Below are 19,972 nucleotides of genomic sequence, written 5' to 3'. Positions count from 1 at the left end.
CACTTTAGAAATTCAATTTGTTATCTGGTAAAACAATGGCAAGCTTGAATCCAACCGCTGCACACCAATGTGAGAAGTTGGCCTGGCATATGCTGTTCCTAGTTATAGGGACACCTTGCACCAGTCCAATTCGACTCTTATTGATGATAGGTTTAAGACAACCTTTAAAGAAAGCTATCCTAGTGGTAGCTGTGGAGAGCAGCCTTCAGGCTAAGTCTTGAAGGAGTGTTAAGCTTATTGTTTTACCATAATATCCTCTTGAATAACCAAATGAAAGAGTAGCCCACACAGGTATATATATAAAATATATGTATTTATTCTAGACAGAATCCCACAGTCTCTTTATGAAGCTGTGGCAAAGTTACAGTATCAAACAAGCATTGATAGACACAATAAATAGCACTATTAACATTGGGCCCCAGGGGGGGACCAAACCATATAATAAAGAAGTGGTATAAGAACCACGACAATTCTACAGGCAATGCCTAGGGCATTCAGGATCGCTGGCCCCTTAAGAATCCACCCCAGGTTATGACAAAGGGGACCCACGGGAGGCGCGTGCAGTGCAAGTAGCTACTATCGGGATCTCTATTACAGCTGATGGAGAATGTCGTGGTTGGAAATAAACAGTTTAAAGATACTTATAGCAGGAGTACAAAGTTAAAACTTTAGACCTAAGCTTTTGAGATGCCCACAACCACAAGAGTACCGAGGTACCACTGTTACCTGCCCCAGGGAAGCCGGGTGCATAGGTTGTTTCTGCTGTCGGGTCGCGGGCTGATTTTCAATGGGAAAATAGTCAAAAGTTCTGCTAGCCAAAAGCGTCGATGATGCCGTGAAGATCAAAGATGTGAAGAATGTAGAGAAGAACCTGAAAGCAGAGGGGACAGAGTCTGGGTCACAGCAAAGTGACCAGGAGGCTCCAAGCAAAGAGCCCTTCGATGTCGGGTGCTTCAGGTGGAAAGTGGTGTAGCTTGGATCTGCAGCCACGGGCTCCGGGAGGCTTCAAGGAAGGCCAGCTTCAGGAGGGCGACTGTCCCACGTCGGATGAGTGTTGCTGCGGTGTTAGTGTCCGGATTGGATCCACTAAGCCTTGGCAAACGCAGCCCACAAAGAATAAACAAATCTGCTACATTGCATTCCACGAGGTCTGGGAGAGGTCTCTTTCAAGGAGACTGTAGAGCAGGCCTGGAGCAACCAGGGGAACTCTTGTTTTCAAAGATAGACCTCCGCTAGGGCCCACAAGTCGAGAGACAAGGGTCCGCGGGAGGCAGCAATTTGGCGTGCGTAAAAGTGCACCCACGGGCCACCGGAGGGGGCTAGGGTGCTGGTCTTTGGCACAATTGCTGTAGAGTGGTTGGCTCGTAAACGGGCCAAAGTACAACTTCCCCACTGGTCAGGGTCATGTGCTATGCAAGAGGTGGCCGGTGTCTCGGGGTATTGGGGATCTCGGCACCCACGCGGTCCACGGTGCCCAAACTCGTTGAGCACACTCTCTGGCCTCTGGGATGCCCTGGAAACCCACCTCTAGGTTTCTGGAAGTCGTCGAAGTTCGTGAGAGCAGCGAAGTTCCAACTGGGTCACTTGCAGTGTTTTAGGTGCCTGCCAAGCAGGGGGATAACTCCTTTATCCCAAGGAAGATTTCTTCCGTCAGCTGGGCAGCAGCAAGTCGAAGGTCAAGACTGTAAAGTTCAAGATTAATCTGAGGCTCTGGGGCCACGTTATTCACCTTTATCCCCAAGATTAGGGGAGTGTCCAGAGTAGTGTCCACCAATGTCTGGTGAGGCGGAAAAGGGTGGCTACACCCTCTCCCCTTTGTGTGTTTCCCACCTGGGCGAGGGGCAGGATGCCCCTGAACCGGTTCCAAGCGGTGTATGCAGAATGAGGCTTCTGCAGCTGCCTACGTGCAACTCTGAAAGGACTTTTGGTGCACCCACCCTGTTCCAATCCACATTATCCTGTCTGGGGAGATGCTAGCACCTCCCTGCCACAGGAGCCCTATTGTCCAGCTGGCGAGGCTGGGGTTTTCCCCAGCAACAGCCAGCCAGGGTCGTGTAGGTGGCGGGTAGTAGCCATTTTGTGAAACTTGTGCACTTTTAAATTGGTGTCTAAATTCTGCCGCTTTTCCCATATCGCCCCTCTAGCAGGGGGGAATCGTACCCTCATGCCCATGGCTGGACTGGGGGTATGATTCCTACATGTTTGACAGCAAACACGATATGGTTCTGTGTAGCCATTCTCAAGTTATCGCGATATCGCAATAGACTTATAATGCGGTTAAGAGTATATGGTATGGCTACACTACAAACAACCCAGCAATGATTTTACACAGGTTGCAAAGAGGCCCTACTCATGTAGGGGTCCCCCCTCACACATACCTCAGCACCCTGCCTTGTAGGATTACCAAGGCCTTCTATAGGGGTGACCTATGAGAGTATATGTGTTGTAATGGGGTGGGATATAGGATACCTATATCCCTGTAAGGGGTGCTAGCACCACCATACCCAGACTACAGTAGTGGTCTTGTGGTGTCAGTTTGTATGGCTGTCCCAGGGTGGCACAATAAGTGCTGCAGCCCTGGTAGGCCTACTGAGGGACCCATGCCCTGGGCACCTAGGGTACCATCTACAAGGGACTGTCAGGGCATCCTCAGCATCCAATTAGTTTTTACCTAGGGTACTTCACATTCGTTTTAGGGAGAAAGCAGATAGGCTGGGGCCCTGGATAGCAGGATCCCAGCCAGACTAGTCAAAAACCACTCAAATACCAGGCAAAAAGTTGCGGGCAACCATTAGTCAGATTCCACCTTCCTACAGTCATGTCATGGAATATCAGGAATATCATGTCATGAATGTCATGAATGTCATGGAATGTCATGTCATGAATGTCAGGAATGTCATGGCATGGAATGAAATGGAATGCCATGGAATATCATGTCATGAATGTCATGGATGTCATGGAATGGAATGTCATGGAATGGAATGTCATGTCATGAATGTCATGGATGTTATGGAATGTCATGTCATGGAATGGAATGTCATGAATGTCATGGAATGGAATGACAAGAATGTCATGTCATGAATATCAGGAGTGTCATGTCATGGAATGTCAGGAATGGCATGTAATGTGGAATGTCATGAATGTCACAAATGTCATAAATGTCAAGTCATGAATTTCAGGAATGGAGTGTCAGGAATATCATGGAATGTCAGGAATGTCATGTCTGCAATGTCATGTCATGAATGTCAAGAATGCCAGGAATGTCATGTCATGTAATGTCAGGAATGGAATGTCATGAATGTCATGGAATTTTAGGAATGAGAGGAATGTCGTTGTGAGAAGTTGGCCTGGCATATGCTGTTCCTAGTTATATGGACACCTTGCACCAGTCCAATTCGACTCTTATTGATGATAGGTTTAAGACAACCTTTAAAGAAAGCTATCCTAGTGGTAGCTGTGGAGAGCAGCCTTCAGGCTAAGTCTTGAAGGAGTGTTAAGCTTATTGTTTTACCATAATAACCTCTTGAATAACCAAACGAAAGAGTAGCCCACACAGGTATATATATAAAATATATGTATTTATTCTAGACAGAATCCCACAGTCTCTTTATGAAGCTGTGGCAAAGTTACAGTATCAAACAAGCATTGATAGACACAATAAATAGCACTATTAACATTGGGCCCCGGGGGGGGGGGACCAAACCATATACTAAAAAAGTGGTATAAGAACCACGACAATTCTACAGGCAATGCCTAGGGCATTCAGGATCGCTGGCCCCTTAAGAATCCACCCCAGGTTATGAGGAAGGGGACCCACGGGAGGCGCGTGCAGTGCAAGTAGCTGCTATCGGGATCTCTATTACAGCCTATGGAGAATGTCGCGGTTGGAAATAAACAGTTTAAAGATACTTCTAGCAGGACTACAAAGGTAAAACTTTAGACTTAAGCTTTTGAGATGCCCACAACCACGAGTGTAACAAGGTACCACTGTTACCTGCCCCAGGGAAGCCGGGTGCATAGGTCGTTTCTGCTGTCGGGTCGCGGGCTGATTTTCAATGGGAAAATAGTCAAAAGTTCTGCTAGCCAAAAGCGTCGATGATGCCGTGAAGATCAAAGATGTGAAGAATGTAGAGAAGAACCTGAAAGCAGAGGGGACAGAGTCTGGGTCACAGCAAAGTGACCAGGAGGCTCCAAGCAAAGAGCTCTTCGATGTCGGGGGCTTCAGGTGGAAAGTGGTGTAGTTGGATATGCAGCCATGGGCTCCGGGAGGCTTCAAGGAAGGCAAGCTTCAGGAGAGCGACTGTCCCACGTTGGATGAGGGTTGCTGCGGTGTTAGTGTCCGGATTGGATCCACTAAGGCTTGGCAACCACAACCCACGAAGAATAAACAAATCTGCTACAGTGCAGACCCACGAGGTCTGGGAGAGGTCTCTTTCAAGGAAACTGTAGAGCAGGCCTGGAGCAACCAGGAGAACTCTTGTTTTCAAAGATAGACCTCCGCTAGGGCCCACAAGTCGAGAGACAAGGGACGCAGGAGGCAGCAATTTGGCGTGCCTAAAAGGGCACCCACGGGCCACCGGAGGGGGCTAGGGTGCGGGTCTTTGGCACAATTGCTGTAGAGTGGTTGGCTCGTAAACGGGCCAAAGTACAACTTCCCCACTGGTCACGGTCATGTGCTATGCAAGAGGTGGCCGGTGTCTCGGGGTATTGGGGATCTCGGCACCCACGCAGTCCACGGTGTCCAAACTCGTTGAGCACACTCACTGGCCTCTGGGATGCCCTGGAAACACACCTCAAGGTTTCTGGAAGTCGTCGAAGTTCGTGAGAGCAGCGAAGTTCCAACCGGATCACTTGCAGTGTTTTAGGTGCCTGCCAAGCAGGGGGATACCTCCTTTATCCCAAGGGAGATTCCTTCCGTCAGCTGGGCAGCAGCAAGTCGAAGGTCAAGACTGTAAAGTTCAAGATTAATCTGAGGCTCTGGGGCCACGTTATTCACCTTTATCCCCAAGATTAGGGGAGTGTCCAGAGTAGTGTCCACCAATGGCTGGTGAGGCGGAAAAGGGTGGCTACACCCTCTCCCCTTTGTGTGTTTCCCACCTGGGCGAGGGGCAGGATGCCCCTGAACCGGTTCCAAGCGGTGTATGCAGAATGAGGCTTCTGCAGCTGCCTACGTGCAACTCTGAAAGGACTTTTGGTGCACCCACCCTGTTCCAATCCACATTATCCTGTCTGGGGAGATGCTCGCACCTCCCTGCCACAGGAGCCCTATTGTCCAGCTGGCGAGGCTGGGGTTTTCCCCAGCAACAGCCAGCCAGGGTCGTGTAGGTGGCGGGTAGTAGCCATTTTGTGAAACTTGTGCACTTTTAAATTGGTGTCTAAATTCTGCCGCTTTTCCCATATCGCCCCTCTAGCAGGGGGGAATCGTACCCTCATGCCCATGGCTGGACTGGGGGTATGATTCCTACATGTTTGACACCAAACACGATATGGTTCTGTGTAGCCATTCTCAAGTTACCGCGATATCGCAATAGACTTATAATGCGGTTAAGAGTATATGGTATGGCTACACTACAAACAACCCAGCAATGATTTTACGCAGGTTGCAAAGAGGCCCTACTCATGTAGGGGTCCCCCCTCACACATACCTCAGCACCCTGCCTTGTAGGATTACCAAGGCCTGCTATAGGGGTGACCTATGAGAGTATATGTGTTGTAATGGGGTGGGATATAGGATACCTATATCCCTGTAAGGGGTGCTAGCACCACCATACCCAGACTACAGTAGTGGTCTTGTGGTGTCAGTTTGTATGGCTCTCCCAGGGTGGCACAATAAGTGATGCAGCCCTGGTAGGCCTACTGAGGGACCCATGCCCTGGGTACCTAGGGTACCATCTACAAGGGACTGTCAGGGCATCCTCAGCATCCAATTAGTTTGTACCTAGGGTACTTCACATTCGTTTTAGGGAGAAAGCAGATAGGCTGGGGCCCTGGATAGCAGGATCCCAGCCAGACTAGGCAAAAACCACTCAAATACCAGGCAAAAAGTTGCGGGCAACCATTAGTCAGATTCCACCTTCCTACAGTCATGTCATGGAATATCAGGAATATCATGTCATGAATGTCATGAATATCATGGAATGTCATGTCATGAATGTCAGGAATGTCATGGAATGGAATGAAATGGAATGCCATGGAATATCATGTCATGAATGTCATGGATGTCATGGAATGGAATGTCATGGAATGGAATGTCATGTCATGAATGTCATGGATGTTATGGAATGTCATGTCATGGAATGGAATGTCATGAATGTCATGGAATGGAATGACAAGAATGTCATGTCATGAATATCAGGAGTGTCATGTCATGGAATGTCAGGAATGGCATGTAATGTGGAATGTCATGAATGTCACAAATGTCATAAATGTCAAGTCATGAATTTCAGGAATGGAGTGTCAGGAATATCATGGAATGTCAGGAATGTCATGTCTGGAATGGCATGTCATGAATGTCAAGAATGCCAAGAATGTCATGTCATGTAATGTCAGGAATGGAATGTCATGAATGTCATGGAATTTTAGGAATGTGAGGAATGTCGTTGTGAGAAGTTGGCCTGGCATATGCTGTTCCTAGTTATATGGACACCTTGCACCAGTCCAATTCGACTCTTATTGATGATAGGTTTAAGACAACCTTTAAAGAAAGCTATCCTAGTGGTAGCTGTGGAGAGCAGCCTTCAGGCTAAGTCTTGAAGGAGTGTTAAGCTTATTGTTTTACCGTAATAACCTCTTGAATAACCAAACGAAAGAGTAGCCCACACAGGTATATATATAAAATATATGTATTTATTCTAGACAGAATCCCACAGTCTCTTTATGAAGCTGTGGCAAAGTTACAGTATCAAACAAGCATTGATAGACACAATAAATAGCACTATTAACATTGGGCCCGGGGGGGGGGGGACCAAACCATATACTAAAAAAGTGGTATAAGAACCACGACAATTCTACAGGCAATGCCTAGGGCATTCAGGATCGCTGGCCCATTAAGAATCCACCCCAGGTTATGAGGAAGGGGACCCACGGGAGGCGCGTGCAGTGCAAGTAGCTGCTATCGGGATCTCCATTACAGCCTATGGAGAATGTCGCGGTTGGAAATAAACAGTTTAAAGATACTTCTAGCAGGACTACAAAGGTAAAACTTTAGACTTAAGCTTTTGAGATGCCCACAACCATGAGTGTACCAAGGTACCACTGTTACCTGCCCCAGGGAAGCCGGGTGCATAGGTCGTTTCTGCTGTCGGGTCGCGGGCTGATTTTCAATGGGAAAATAGTCAAAAGTTCTGCTAGCCAAAAGCGTCGATGATGCCGTGAAGATCAAAGATGTGAAGAATGTAGAGAAGTACCTGAAAGCAGAGGGGACAGAGTCTGGGTCACAGCAAAGTGACCAGGAGGCTCCAAGCAAAGAGCCCTTCGATGTCGGGTGCTTCAGGTGGAAAGTGGTGTAGCTTGGATCTGCAGCCACGGGCTCCGGGAGGCTTCAAGGAAGGCCAGCTTCAGGAGGGCGACTGTCCCACGTCGGATGAGGGTTGCTGCGGTGTTAGTGTCCGGATTGGATCCACTAAGCCTTGGCAAACGCAGCCCACAAAGAATAAACAAATCTGCTACAGTGCAGACCCACGAGGTCTGGGAGAGGTCCCCTTCACGAGACTGTAGAGCAGGCCTGGAGCAACCAGGGGAACTCTTGTTTTCAAAGATAGACCTCCGCTAGGGCCCACAAGTCGAGAGACAAGGGACGCGGGAGGCAGCAATTTGGCGTGCGTAAAAGGGCACCCACGGGCCACCGGAGGGGGCTAGGGTGCTGGTCTTTGGCACAATTGCTGTAGAGTGGTTGGCTCGTAAACTGGCCAAAGTACAACTTCCCCACTAGTCACGGTCATGTGCTATGCAAGAGGTGGCCGGTGTCTCGGGGTATTGGGGATCTCGGCACCCACGCGGTCCACGGTGCCCAAACTCGTTGAGCACACTCACTGGCCTCTGGGATGCCCTGGAAACCCACCTCAAGGTTTCTGGAAGTCGTCGAAGTTCGTGAGAGCAGCGAAGTTCAAACCGGGTCACTTGCAGTGTTTTAGGTGCCTGCCAAGCAGGGGGACAACTCCTTTATCCCAAGGGAGATTTCTTCCGTCAGCTGGGCAGCAGCAAGTCGAAGGTCAAGACTGTAAAGTTCAAGGTTATTCTGAGGCTCTGGGGCCACGTTATTCACCTTTATCACCAAGATTAGGGGAGTGTCCAGAGTAGTGTCCACCAATGGCTGGTGAGGCGGGAAAGGGTGGCTACACCCTCTCCCCTTTGTGTGTTTCCCGCCTGGGCGAGGGGCAGGATGCCCCTGAACCGGTTCCAAGCGGTGTATGCAGAATGAGGCTTCTGCAGCTGCCTACGTGCAACTCTGAAAGGACTTTTGGTGCACCCACCCTGTTCCAATCCACATTATCCTGTCTGGGGAGATGCTCGCACCTCCCTGCCACAGGAGCCCTATTGTCCAGCTGGCGAGGCTGGGGTTTTCCCCAGCAACAGCCAGCCAGGGTCGTGTAGGTGGCGGGTAGTAGCCATTTTGTGAAACTTGTGCACTTTTAAATTGGTGTCTAAATTCTGCAGCTTTTCCCATATCGCCCCTCTAGCAAGGGGAATCGTACCCTCATGCCCATGGCTGGACTGGGGGTATGATTCCTACATGTTTGACACCAAACACGATATGGTTCTGTGTAGCCATTCTCAAGTTATCGCGATATCGCAATAGACTTATAATGCGGTTAAGAGTATATGGTATGGCTACACTACAAACAACCCAGCAATGATTTTACGCAGGTTGCAAAGAGGCCCTACTCATGTAGGGGTCCCCCCTCACACATACCTCAGCACCCTGCCTTGTAGGATTACCAAGGCCTGCTATAGGGGTGACCTATGAGAGTATATGTGTTTTAATGGGGTGGGATATAGGATACCTATATCCCTGTAAGGGGTGCTAGCACCACCTTACCCAGACTACAGTAGTGGTCTTGTGGTGTCAGTTTGTATGGCTGTCCCAGGGTGGCACAATAAGTGCTGCAGCCCTGGTAGGCCTACTGAGGGACCCATGCCCTGGGTACCTAGGTTACCATCTACAAGGGACTGTCAGGGCATCCTCAGCATCCAATTAGTTTTTACCTAGGGTACTTCACATTCGTTTTAGGGAGAAAGCAGATAGGCTGGGGCCCTGGATAGCAGGATCCCAGCCAGACTAGTCAAAAACCACTCAAATACCAGGCAAAAAGTTGCGGGCAACCATTAGTCAGATTCCACCTTCCTACAGTCATGTCATGGAATATCAGGAATATCATGTCATGAATGTCATGAATGTCATGGAATGTCATGTCATGAATGTCATGAATGTCATGGAATGGAATGAAATGGAATGCCATGGAATATCATGTCATGAATGTCATGGATGACATGGAATGGAATGTCATGGAATCGAATGTCATGTCATGAATGTCATGGATGTTATGGAATGGAATGTCATGGAATGGAATGTCTCATCATGGATTTCATGGAATGGAATGTGATGTCATGAATGTCATGGAATGTCTTATCATGGAATGTCATGTCATGTCATGAATGTCAGGAATCGCATGTCATGAATGTCAAGAATGTCATGAATGTCAGGAATGTCATGTCATGGAATGGAATGTCAGGAATGTCATGTCAAGGAATGGAATGTCAGGAATGTCATGTCTTGGAATGCAATGTCAGGAATGTCATGTCATGGAATGGAATGTCATGAATTCAATGTCGTCATGAATGTTAGGAATGTCATCAGAAATGTCAGGAATGTCATGTCATGGAATGGAATGTCATGAATGTCATGGAATGGAATGTCAAGAATGTCATGTCATGAATATCAGGAGTGGTACAAATGTAAATGTAAATGTGTAAATGTGTATGTGCTTATATAGCGCCGAATCACCCCTGGGGGTATCTCCTCGCTGTACTCATACCGCTGTAGGAACCCTTCCTGGCTATCCGTGTGAAGTGTCCACTCCTGGGCACCCCCATGGCGAAGCCAGGCATCCCAGCGCTGTTGGGGCTGTTGTGGAGACTAAGCAAGCTATTGCCCAGAGTTGCAGCGTGGGACCCATGATTAGAATAGGCACTGATGCGAGAATATCAGGTCCGAGGAATTTATAGCCCGAGACCCTGCCGCGTCGGGAATCGAACCCTGGTCCCGGACCAGTGCTCTGCATCGAGGTCTGCCACTCTAACCATTGAGCCACACTTCTACAAAAGGGGGTGGTGATGGATGGAGCATCAGAACCAATCAAACACTCACACCCAGTCAACAGATCTGGGTTTGATCCATCACCGTTCTTTAGCCCACTCTGCCACCCCAGTTCAGACATGGCCATATGCAAATCAGTCTGACCCTGTGCCTCATGGGAACAGCGCAGTCCGAACTGCCAAGCTATGCCTTCCCTGGACCGGAAACAAGCTTCCTAGGACCGGTTTCTGGCATTTCAGCCGTCTTCAGCCAGGCTTGCTTGAATTCAGTGGCAAAGTGAGCAAGGGACTCACGTCTGAGCATACCCTGCCAACTTATGGCGAACAAAGCGGTACAAAAGTCTGACCCTGTGCCTCATGGGAACAGTCCAGCCCGAACTGCCAAGCTATGCCTTCCCTGGACTGTTCCCATGAGGCACAGGGTCAGACTGATTTGCATATGGCCATGTCAGAACTGGGGTGGCAGAGTGGGCTAAAGAACGGTGATGGATCAAACCCAGATCTGTTGACTGGGTGTGAGTGTTTGATTGGTTCTGATGCTCCGTCCATCACCACCCCCTTTTGTACCGCTTTTTTCGCCATAAGTTGGCAGGGTATGCTCAGACGTGAGTCCCTTGCTCACTTTGCCACTGGATTCAAGCAAGCCTGGCTGAAGACGGCTGAAATGCCAGAAACCGGTCCTAGGAAGCTTGTTTCCGGTCCAGGGAAGACATGGCTTGGCAGTTCGGGCTGGACTGTTCCCATGAGGCACAGGGTCAGACTGATTTGCATATGGCCATGTATGAACTGGGGTGGCAGAGTGGGCTAAAGAACGGTGATGGATCAAACCCAGATCTGTTGACTGGGTGTGAGTGTTTGATTGGTTCTGATGCTCCATCCATCACCACCCCCTTTTGTACCGCCATGAATATCAGGAGTGTCATGTCATGGTATGTCACGTCATGGAATGGAATGTCATGAATGTCATAAATGTCATGTCAGGAACGTCATGTCATGGAATGTCAGGAATGCCATGTCAAGGAATGGAATGTCAGGAATGTCATGTCAAGAATGTCAGGAATGTCAGGGAATGGAATGTCAGGAATTTCATGGCAGTAGCAGGCCTGTCGTGTCAGATTGAGTCTGCTTCCCAGGGGAGACATAATACATGCTGCAGCCCCTGGTAGGCCTGTGAAGTACCTATGCCCTAGGTACCTAAGGTACCACATACTAGGGGCTCACAAGGTACCACAGTATCCAATCACTAGTGCATCTAATATGCACACCAAGTCGTTTAGAGAGAACAGAGAGACAGGGGCCCTGATTAGCAGGGACCCAGCCAGATTATAGCCAGAAACCAGAGTATAAATCAGAAAAAAAGTGGGGGCAACATAAGTGCAGGTCCTACTCCTACAATGAATGTCAGGAATGTCATGTCATTAATGTCAAGAATGTCATGAAAGTCATGTCATTAATGTCAAGAATGTCATGAATGTCATGTCATGGAATGGAATGTCATGTCATGAATGTCAAGAATGTCGTAATGAATGTCAGGAATGTGATCAGGAATGTCATGTCATGGAATGGAATTTCATGAATATCATGGAATGGAATGACAAGAATGTCATGTCATGAATATCAGGAGTGTCATGTCATGGAATGTCAGGAATGGCATGTAATGTGGAATGTCATGAATGTCATAAATGTCATAAATGTCATGTCATGAATTTCAGGAATGGAATGTCAGGAATATCATGGAATGTCATGTCTGGAATGTCATGTCATGAATGTCAAGAATGCCAGGAATGTCATGTCATATAATGTCAGGAATGGAATGTCATGAATGTCATTGAATTTTAGGAATGTGAGGAATGTCATGTCATGTAATATCAGGAATGTCATGTCATGTATGTCATGGAATGTCAGGAATGTCATGGAATGTCATGGAATGTCTTGTCATGAATGTCAGGAATGTCATGGAATGGAATGAAATGAAATGCCATGGAATATCATGTCCTGAATGTCATGGATGTCATGGAATGGAATGTCATGGAATGGAACGTCATGTCATGAATATCATGGATGTTATGGAATGGAATGTCATGGAATGGAATGTCATGTCATGGATTTCATGGAATGGAATGTGATGGCATGAATGTCATGGAATGTCTTATCATGGAATGTCATGTCATGTCATGAATGTCAGGAATGGCATGTCATGAATGTCAAGAATGTCAGGAATGTCATGTCATGGAATGGAATGTCAGGAATGTCATGTCAAGGAATGGAATGTCAGGAATGTCATGTCTTGGAATGCAATGTCAGGAATGTCATGTCATGGAATGGAATGTCATGAATTCAATGTCGTCATGAATGTCAGGAATGACATCAGGAATGTCAGGAATGTCATGTCATGGAATGGAATGTCATGAATGCCATGGAATGGAATGTCAAGAATGTCATGTCATGAATATCAGGCGTGTCATGTCATGGAATGTCACGTCATGGAATGAAATGTCATGAATGTCATAAATGTCATGTCAGGAATGTCATGTAATGGAATGTCATGGAATGTCAGGAATGCCATGTCAAGGAATGGAATGTCAGGAATGTCATGTCAAGAATGGCAGGATTGTCAGGGAATGGAATGTCAGGAATGTCATGGAATGGAATGTCAGGAATGTCATGAATGTCATGGAATGGAATGTCATGAAATTTAATGTCAGGAATGTCATGGAATGTCGTGTCATGGAATGGAATGTCATGAATGTAATGGAATGGAATGTCATGAATATCATGGAATGCAATGTCATGAATATCATTGAATGGAATGTCAGGAATGTCATGTCATGGAATGGAATGTCAGGAATGTCATGTCAAGGATTAGAATTTCAGGAATGTCATGACATGGAATGGAATGTCTTAAATGTCATGGAATTTCAGGAATGTGAGGAATGTCATGTCATGGAATGTCAGGAATGTCATCTCATGGAATATCAGGAATGTCATATCATGAATATCATGGAATATCAGGAATGTCAGAAATGTTATGGAATGTCATGTCATGAATGTCAGGAATGTCATGGGATGGAATGTCAGGAATGTCATGGAATGGAATATCATGAATGTCATGGAATGGAATGTCAGGAATGTCATGTCAAGGAATGGAATTTCAGGAATGTCATGTCTTGGAATGAAATGTCAGGAATGTCATGGAATGGAATGTCATGAATGGAATGTCATGTCATGAATGTCAGGAATGTCATCAGGATGTCAGGAATGTCATGTCATGGAATGGAATGTCAGTAATGTCATGTCATGAATGTCAGGAATATCATGGAATGGAATGGAATGTCTGAATGGCATGGAATGGAATGTCATGGGATGGAATGCCAGGAATATCAGAATGTCATGTCATGAATGTCAGGAATGTCATGGAATGGAATGGAATGTCATGAATGTAATGGAATGGAATGTCATGGAATGGAATGCCAGGAATGTCTGGAATGTCATGTCATGGAATGTCAGAAATTCCATGTCATGGAATGGAATGTCATAAATGTCATAAATATCATGTCAGGAATGTCAGGTCATGGAATGTCAGGAATGTCCTGTCATGGAATGGAATGTCAGGAATGTCATGTCATGAATGTCAGGAGTGTCATGGAATGTCATGTCAGGAATGTCAGGAATGTAATGTCATGGAATGGAATGTCAAGAATGTCATGTCAAGGAATGGAATGTCAGGAATATCATGTCATGGAATGGAATGTCAGGAATGTCATGTCAAGGAATGGAATGTCAGGAATGTCATGTCTTGGAATGCAATGTCAGGAATGTCATGCCATGAATGTCAGGAATGTCATGGAATGGAATATCAGGAATGGAATGTCAGGAATGTCATGTCATGGAATGGAATGTCAGGAATTTCATTTCTTTGATTGCAATGTCAGGAATGTCATATCAAGGCATGGAATGTCATGAATGGAATGTCATGTCATGAATGTCAGGAATGTCATCAGGAATGTCAGGAATGTCATGTCATGGAATGGAATGTCAGGAATGTCATGGAATGGAACGTCATGAATGTCATGGAATGGAATATCAAGAATGTGATGTCAAGGAATGGAATGTCAATAATGTCATGTCATGGAATGCAATGTCTGGAATGTCATGTCGTGGAATGGAATTTCATGAATGGAATGTCATGTCATGAATGTTAGGAATGTCATCAGAAATATCAGGAATGTCATGAATGTCATGGAATGGAATGTCATGAATGTCATTGAATGGAATGTCAGGAATGTCATGTCATGGAATGGAATGTCAGGAATGTCATGGAATAGAATGTCAGGAATGTAACGGAATGGAATGTCATGGAATGGAATATCAGGAATGTCATGGAATGTCAGGAATGTCATGTCATGGAATGGAATGTCAGGAATGTCATATCAGGAATGTCAGGAATATCATGGAATGTCAGGAATGTCATGAATGTCATTGAATGGAATGTCAGGAATGTCATGTCATGGAATTGAATGTCAGGAATGTCACGGAATAGAATATCAGTAATGTCATGGAATGTCATGAATGTCATGGAATGGAATGTCAGGGTTGTCATGTCATGGAATGGAATGTCAGGAATGTCATGTCAATGAATGGAATATCAGGAATGTCATGTCTTGGAATGCAATGTCAGGAATGTCATGTCAAAGAATGGAATGTCAGGAATGTCATGTCTTGGAATGCAATGTCAGGAATGTCATGTCATGGAATGGTATGTCATGAATGGAATGTCATGTCATGAATGTCAGGAATGTCATCAGGAATGTCAGGAATGTCATGGAATAGAATGTCATGAATGCCATTGCATGGAATGTCAGGAATGTCATGTCATGGAATGGAATGTCAGAAATGTCATGGAATAGAATATCAGGAATGTCATGGAATGGAATGTCATGGAATGGAATGTCATGGAATGGAATGTCAGGAATGTCAGGAATGTCATGTCATGGAATGTCAGGAATGTCATGTCATGGAATGGAATGTCAAGAATGTCATATCAGGAATGTCAGGAATATCATGGAATGGAATGTCAGGAATGTCATGAATGTCATGGAATGGAATGACATGAATGTCATTGGATGGAATGTCAGGAATATCATGTCATGGAATGGAATGTCAGGAATGTCATGTCATAGAATATCAGGAATGTCATGTCATGAATGTCATGGAATATCAGGAATGTCAGGAATGTCATGGAATGGAATGTCAGGAATGTCAGGAATGTCATGACATGGATTGGAATGTCAGGAATGTCATGTCAATGTTGGAATGTCAGGAATGTCATGTCTTGGAATGCAATGTCAGGAATGCCATGTCATGGAATGGAATGTCATGAATGGAATGTCATGTCAGGAATGTCAGGAATGTCATCAGGAATGTCAGGAATGTCATGTCATGGAATGGAATGTCAGGAATGTCATGGAATAGAATGTCAGGAATGGAATGGAATAGAATATCAGGAATGTCATGTCATGGAATATCAGGAATGTCATGTCATGGAATGGAATGTCAGGAATGTCATATCAGGAATGTCAGGAATATTACGGAATGGAATGTCAGGAATGTCATGAATGTAATTGAATGGAATGTCAGGAATGTCATGTCATGGAATTGAATGTCAGGAATATCATGGAATAGAATATCAGGAATGTCATAGAATGGAATGTCATGAATGTTATGGAATGGAATGTCAGGGATGTCATGTCATGGAATGGAATGTCAGGAATGTCATGTCAATGAATGGAATGTCAGGAATGTCATGTCTTGGAATGCAATGTCAGGAATGTCATGTCAAGGAATGGAATGTCAGGAATGTCATGTCATGGAAAAGAATGTCATGAATGGAATGTCATGTCATGAATATCAGGAATGTCATCAGGAATGTCAGGAATGTCATGGAATAGAATGTCATGAATGCCATTGAATGGAATGTCAGGAATGTCATGTCATGGAATGGAATGTCAGGAAAATCATGGAATAGAATGCCAGGAATGTCATGGAATGGAATGTCATGGAATAGAATGTCATGGAATGGAATGTCAGGAATGTCATGTTTTGGAATGTCAGGAATGTCATGTCATGGAATGGAATGTCAGGAATGTCATATCATGAATGTCAGGAATATCATGGAATGGAATGTCAGGAATGTCATGAATGTCATGGAATGGAATATCATGAATATCATTGGATGTAATGTCAGAAATGTCATGTCATGGAATGGAATGTCAGGAATGTCATGTGATGGAATATCAGGAATGGCATGTCATGAATGTCATGGAATATCAGGAATGTCAGGAATGTCATGGAATGGAATGTTAGGAATGTCAGGAATGTCAGGACATGGATTGGAATGTCAGGAATGTCATGTCAATGTTGGAATGTCAGGAATGTAATGTCTTGGAATGCAATGTCAGGAATTTCATGTCATGTAATGGAATGTCATGAATGGAATGTCATGTCAGGAATGTCAGGAATGTCATCAGGAATGTCAGGAATGTCATGTCATGGAATGGAATATCAGGAATGTCATGTCATGAATGTCATGGAATGGAATGGAATATCATGGAATAGAATGTCAGGAATGTCATGGAATAGAATGTCATGGAATGGAATGTCAGGAATGTCATGTCATGTCAGGAATGTCATGTCAAGGAATGGAATGTCAGGAATGTCATGGCATGGAATGGAATGTCAGGAATGTCATGTCATGGAATGGAATGTCAGGAATGTCATGTCATGGAATATCAGGAATGTCATGTCATGAATGTCATGGAATATCAGGAATGTCAGGAATGTCATGGAATGTCATGTCAGGAATGTCATGTCATGGATTGGAATGTCAGGAATGTCATGTCAATGTTGGAATGTCAGGAATGTCATGTCTTGGAATGCAATGTCAGGAATGTCATGTCATGGAATGGAATGTCATGAATGGAATGTCATGTCAGGAATGTCAGGAATGTCATCAGGAATGTCAGGAATGTCATGTCATGGAATGGAATATCAGGAATGTCATGTCATGAACGTCATGGAATGGAATGGAATTTCATGAATGTCATGGAATGGAATGTCATGGAATGGAATGTCAGGAATGTCATGTCATGGAATGTCAGGAATGTCACGTCATGGAATGTCATGAATGTCATAAATGTCATGTCAGGAATGTCAGGTCATGGAATGTCAGGAATATCATGTCATGGAATGGAATGTCAGGAATGTCATGTCATGAATGTCAAAGAATAGAATGTCAGGAATGTCATGCAATGTAATGTCAGGAATGTCAGGAATGTCATGTCATGGAATGGAATGTCAGGAATGTCATGGAATGGAATGGAATGTCATGGAATGGAATGGAATGTCATGGAATGGAATGGAATGTCAGGAATGTCATGTCAAGGAATAGAATGTCAGGAATGTCATGTCTTTGATTGCAATGTCAGGAATGTCATGTCATGGAATGGAATGTCATGAATGGAATGTCATGTCATGAATATCAGGAATGTCATCAGGAATGTCATGTCGTGGAATGCTATATCAGGAATCTCATGGAATGGAATGTTATGAATGTCATGGAATGGAATGTCAAGAATGTGATGTCAAGGAATGGAAAGTCAATAATGTCATGTCATGGAATGCAATGTCTGGAATGTCATGTCATGGAATGGAATGTCATGAATGGAATGTCATGTCCTGAATGTCAGGAATGTCATGGAATGGAATGTCATGGAATGGAATGTGAGGAATGTCATGGAATGATTTGTCATGAATGGAATATCATGAATGTCATGGAATTTCAGGAATGTGAGGAATGTCATGTCATGAATGTCAGGAATGTCATGGAAGGGAATGTCATGAATGTCATGGAATTTCATGAATGTCAATGAATTTCAGGAATATGAGGAATTTCATGTCATGAATGTCATAGAATGGAATGTCAGGAATGTCATGTCATGGAATGGAATGTCAGGAATGTCATGTCAAGGAATGGAATGTCAGGAATGTCATGTCTTAGAATGCAATGTCAGGAATGTCATGTCAAGGAATGGAATGTCAGGAATGTCATATCTTGGAATGCAATGTCAGGAATGTCATGTCATGGAATGGAATGTCATGAATGGAATGTCATGTCATGAATGTCATCAGGAATGTCATGTCATGGAATGGAATGTCAGGAATGTCATGTCATGAATGTCATGGAAAGGAATGCCATGGAATGGAATGTCAGGAATGTCATGTCATGGAATGTCATGTCATGGAATGTCATGGAATAGATTGTCATGAATGTCATAAATGTCATGTCAGGAATGCCAGGTCATAGAATGTCAGGAATGTCATGTCATGGAATGGAATGTCAGGAATGTCATGTCATGAATGTCAGGAATGTCATGGAATGGAATGTCAGGAATGTCATGTCATGGAATGGAATGTCAAGAATATCATGTCAAGGAATGGAATGTCAGGAATGTCATGTCATGGAATGGAATGTCAGGAATGTCATGTCATGGAATGGAATGTCAAGAATATCATGTCAAGGAATGGAATGTCAGGAATGTCATGTCATGGAATGGAATGTCAGGAATGTCATGTCAAGGAATGGAATGTCAGGAATGTCATGTCATGGAATGGAATGTCAGGAATGTCATGTCATGGAATGGAATGTCAAGAATGTCATGTCATGGAATATCAGGAATGTCATGTCATGAATATCATGGAATATCAGGAATATCAGGAATGTCATGATATGGATTGGAATGTCAGGAATGTCATGTCAATGTTGGAATGTCAGGAATGTCATGTCTTGGTATGCAATGTCAGGAATGTCATGTCATGGAATGGAATGTCATGAATGGAATGTCATGTCAGGAATGTCAGGAATATCATCAGGAATGTCAGGAATGTCATGTCATGGAATGGAATATTAGGAATGTCATGTCATGAATATCATGGAATGGAATGGAATTTCATGAATGTCATGGAATGTCATGGAATGTCATGGAATGGAATATCATGGAATGGAATGGAATGTCATGGAATGTCATGTCATGGAATGTCAGGAATGTCATGTCAAAGAATGGAATGTCAGGAATGTCATGTCATGGAATAGAATGTCAGGAATGTCATATCATGGAATGTCAGGAATGTCATGTCATGGAATGGAATGTCAGGAATGTCATATCAGGAATGTCAGGAATATCATGGAATGGAATGTCAGGAATGTCATGAATGTCATGCAATGGAATATCATGAATGTCATTGGATGGAATGTCAGGAATGTCATGTCATGGAATGGAATGTCAGGAATGTCATGTCATGGAATATCAGGAATGTCATGTCATGAATGTCATGGAATATCAGGAATGTCATGGAATGGAATGTCAGGAATGTCATGACATAAATTGGAATGTCAGGAATGTCATGTCAATGTTGGAATGCAGGAATGTCATGTCTTGGAATGCAATGTCAGGAATGCCATGTCATGGAATGGAATGTCATGAATGGAATGTCATGTCAGGAATGTCAGGAATGTCATCAGGAATGTCAGGAAGGTCATGTCATGGAATGGAATGTCAGGAATATCGTGTCATGGAATGGAATGTCAGGAATGTCATGGAAT

Source organism: Triturus cristatus, chromosome 12, assembly GCF_964204655.1.
Source record: "Triturus cristatus chromosome 12, aTriCri1.1, whole genome shotgun sequence".
Classification (NCBI taxonomy): domain Eukaryota; kingdom Metazoa; phylum Chordata; class Amphibia; order Caudata; family Salamandridae; genus Triturus; species Triturus cristatus.
The sequence above is the reverse complement of the archived record's forward strand: the minus strand, read 5'-3'. Positions refer to the sequence as shown.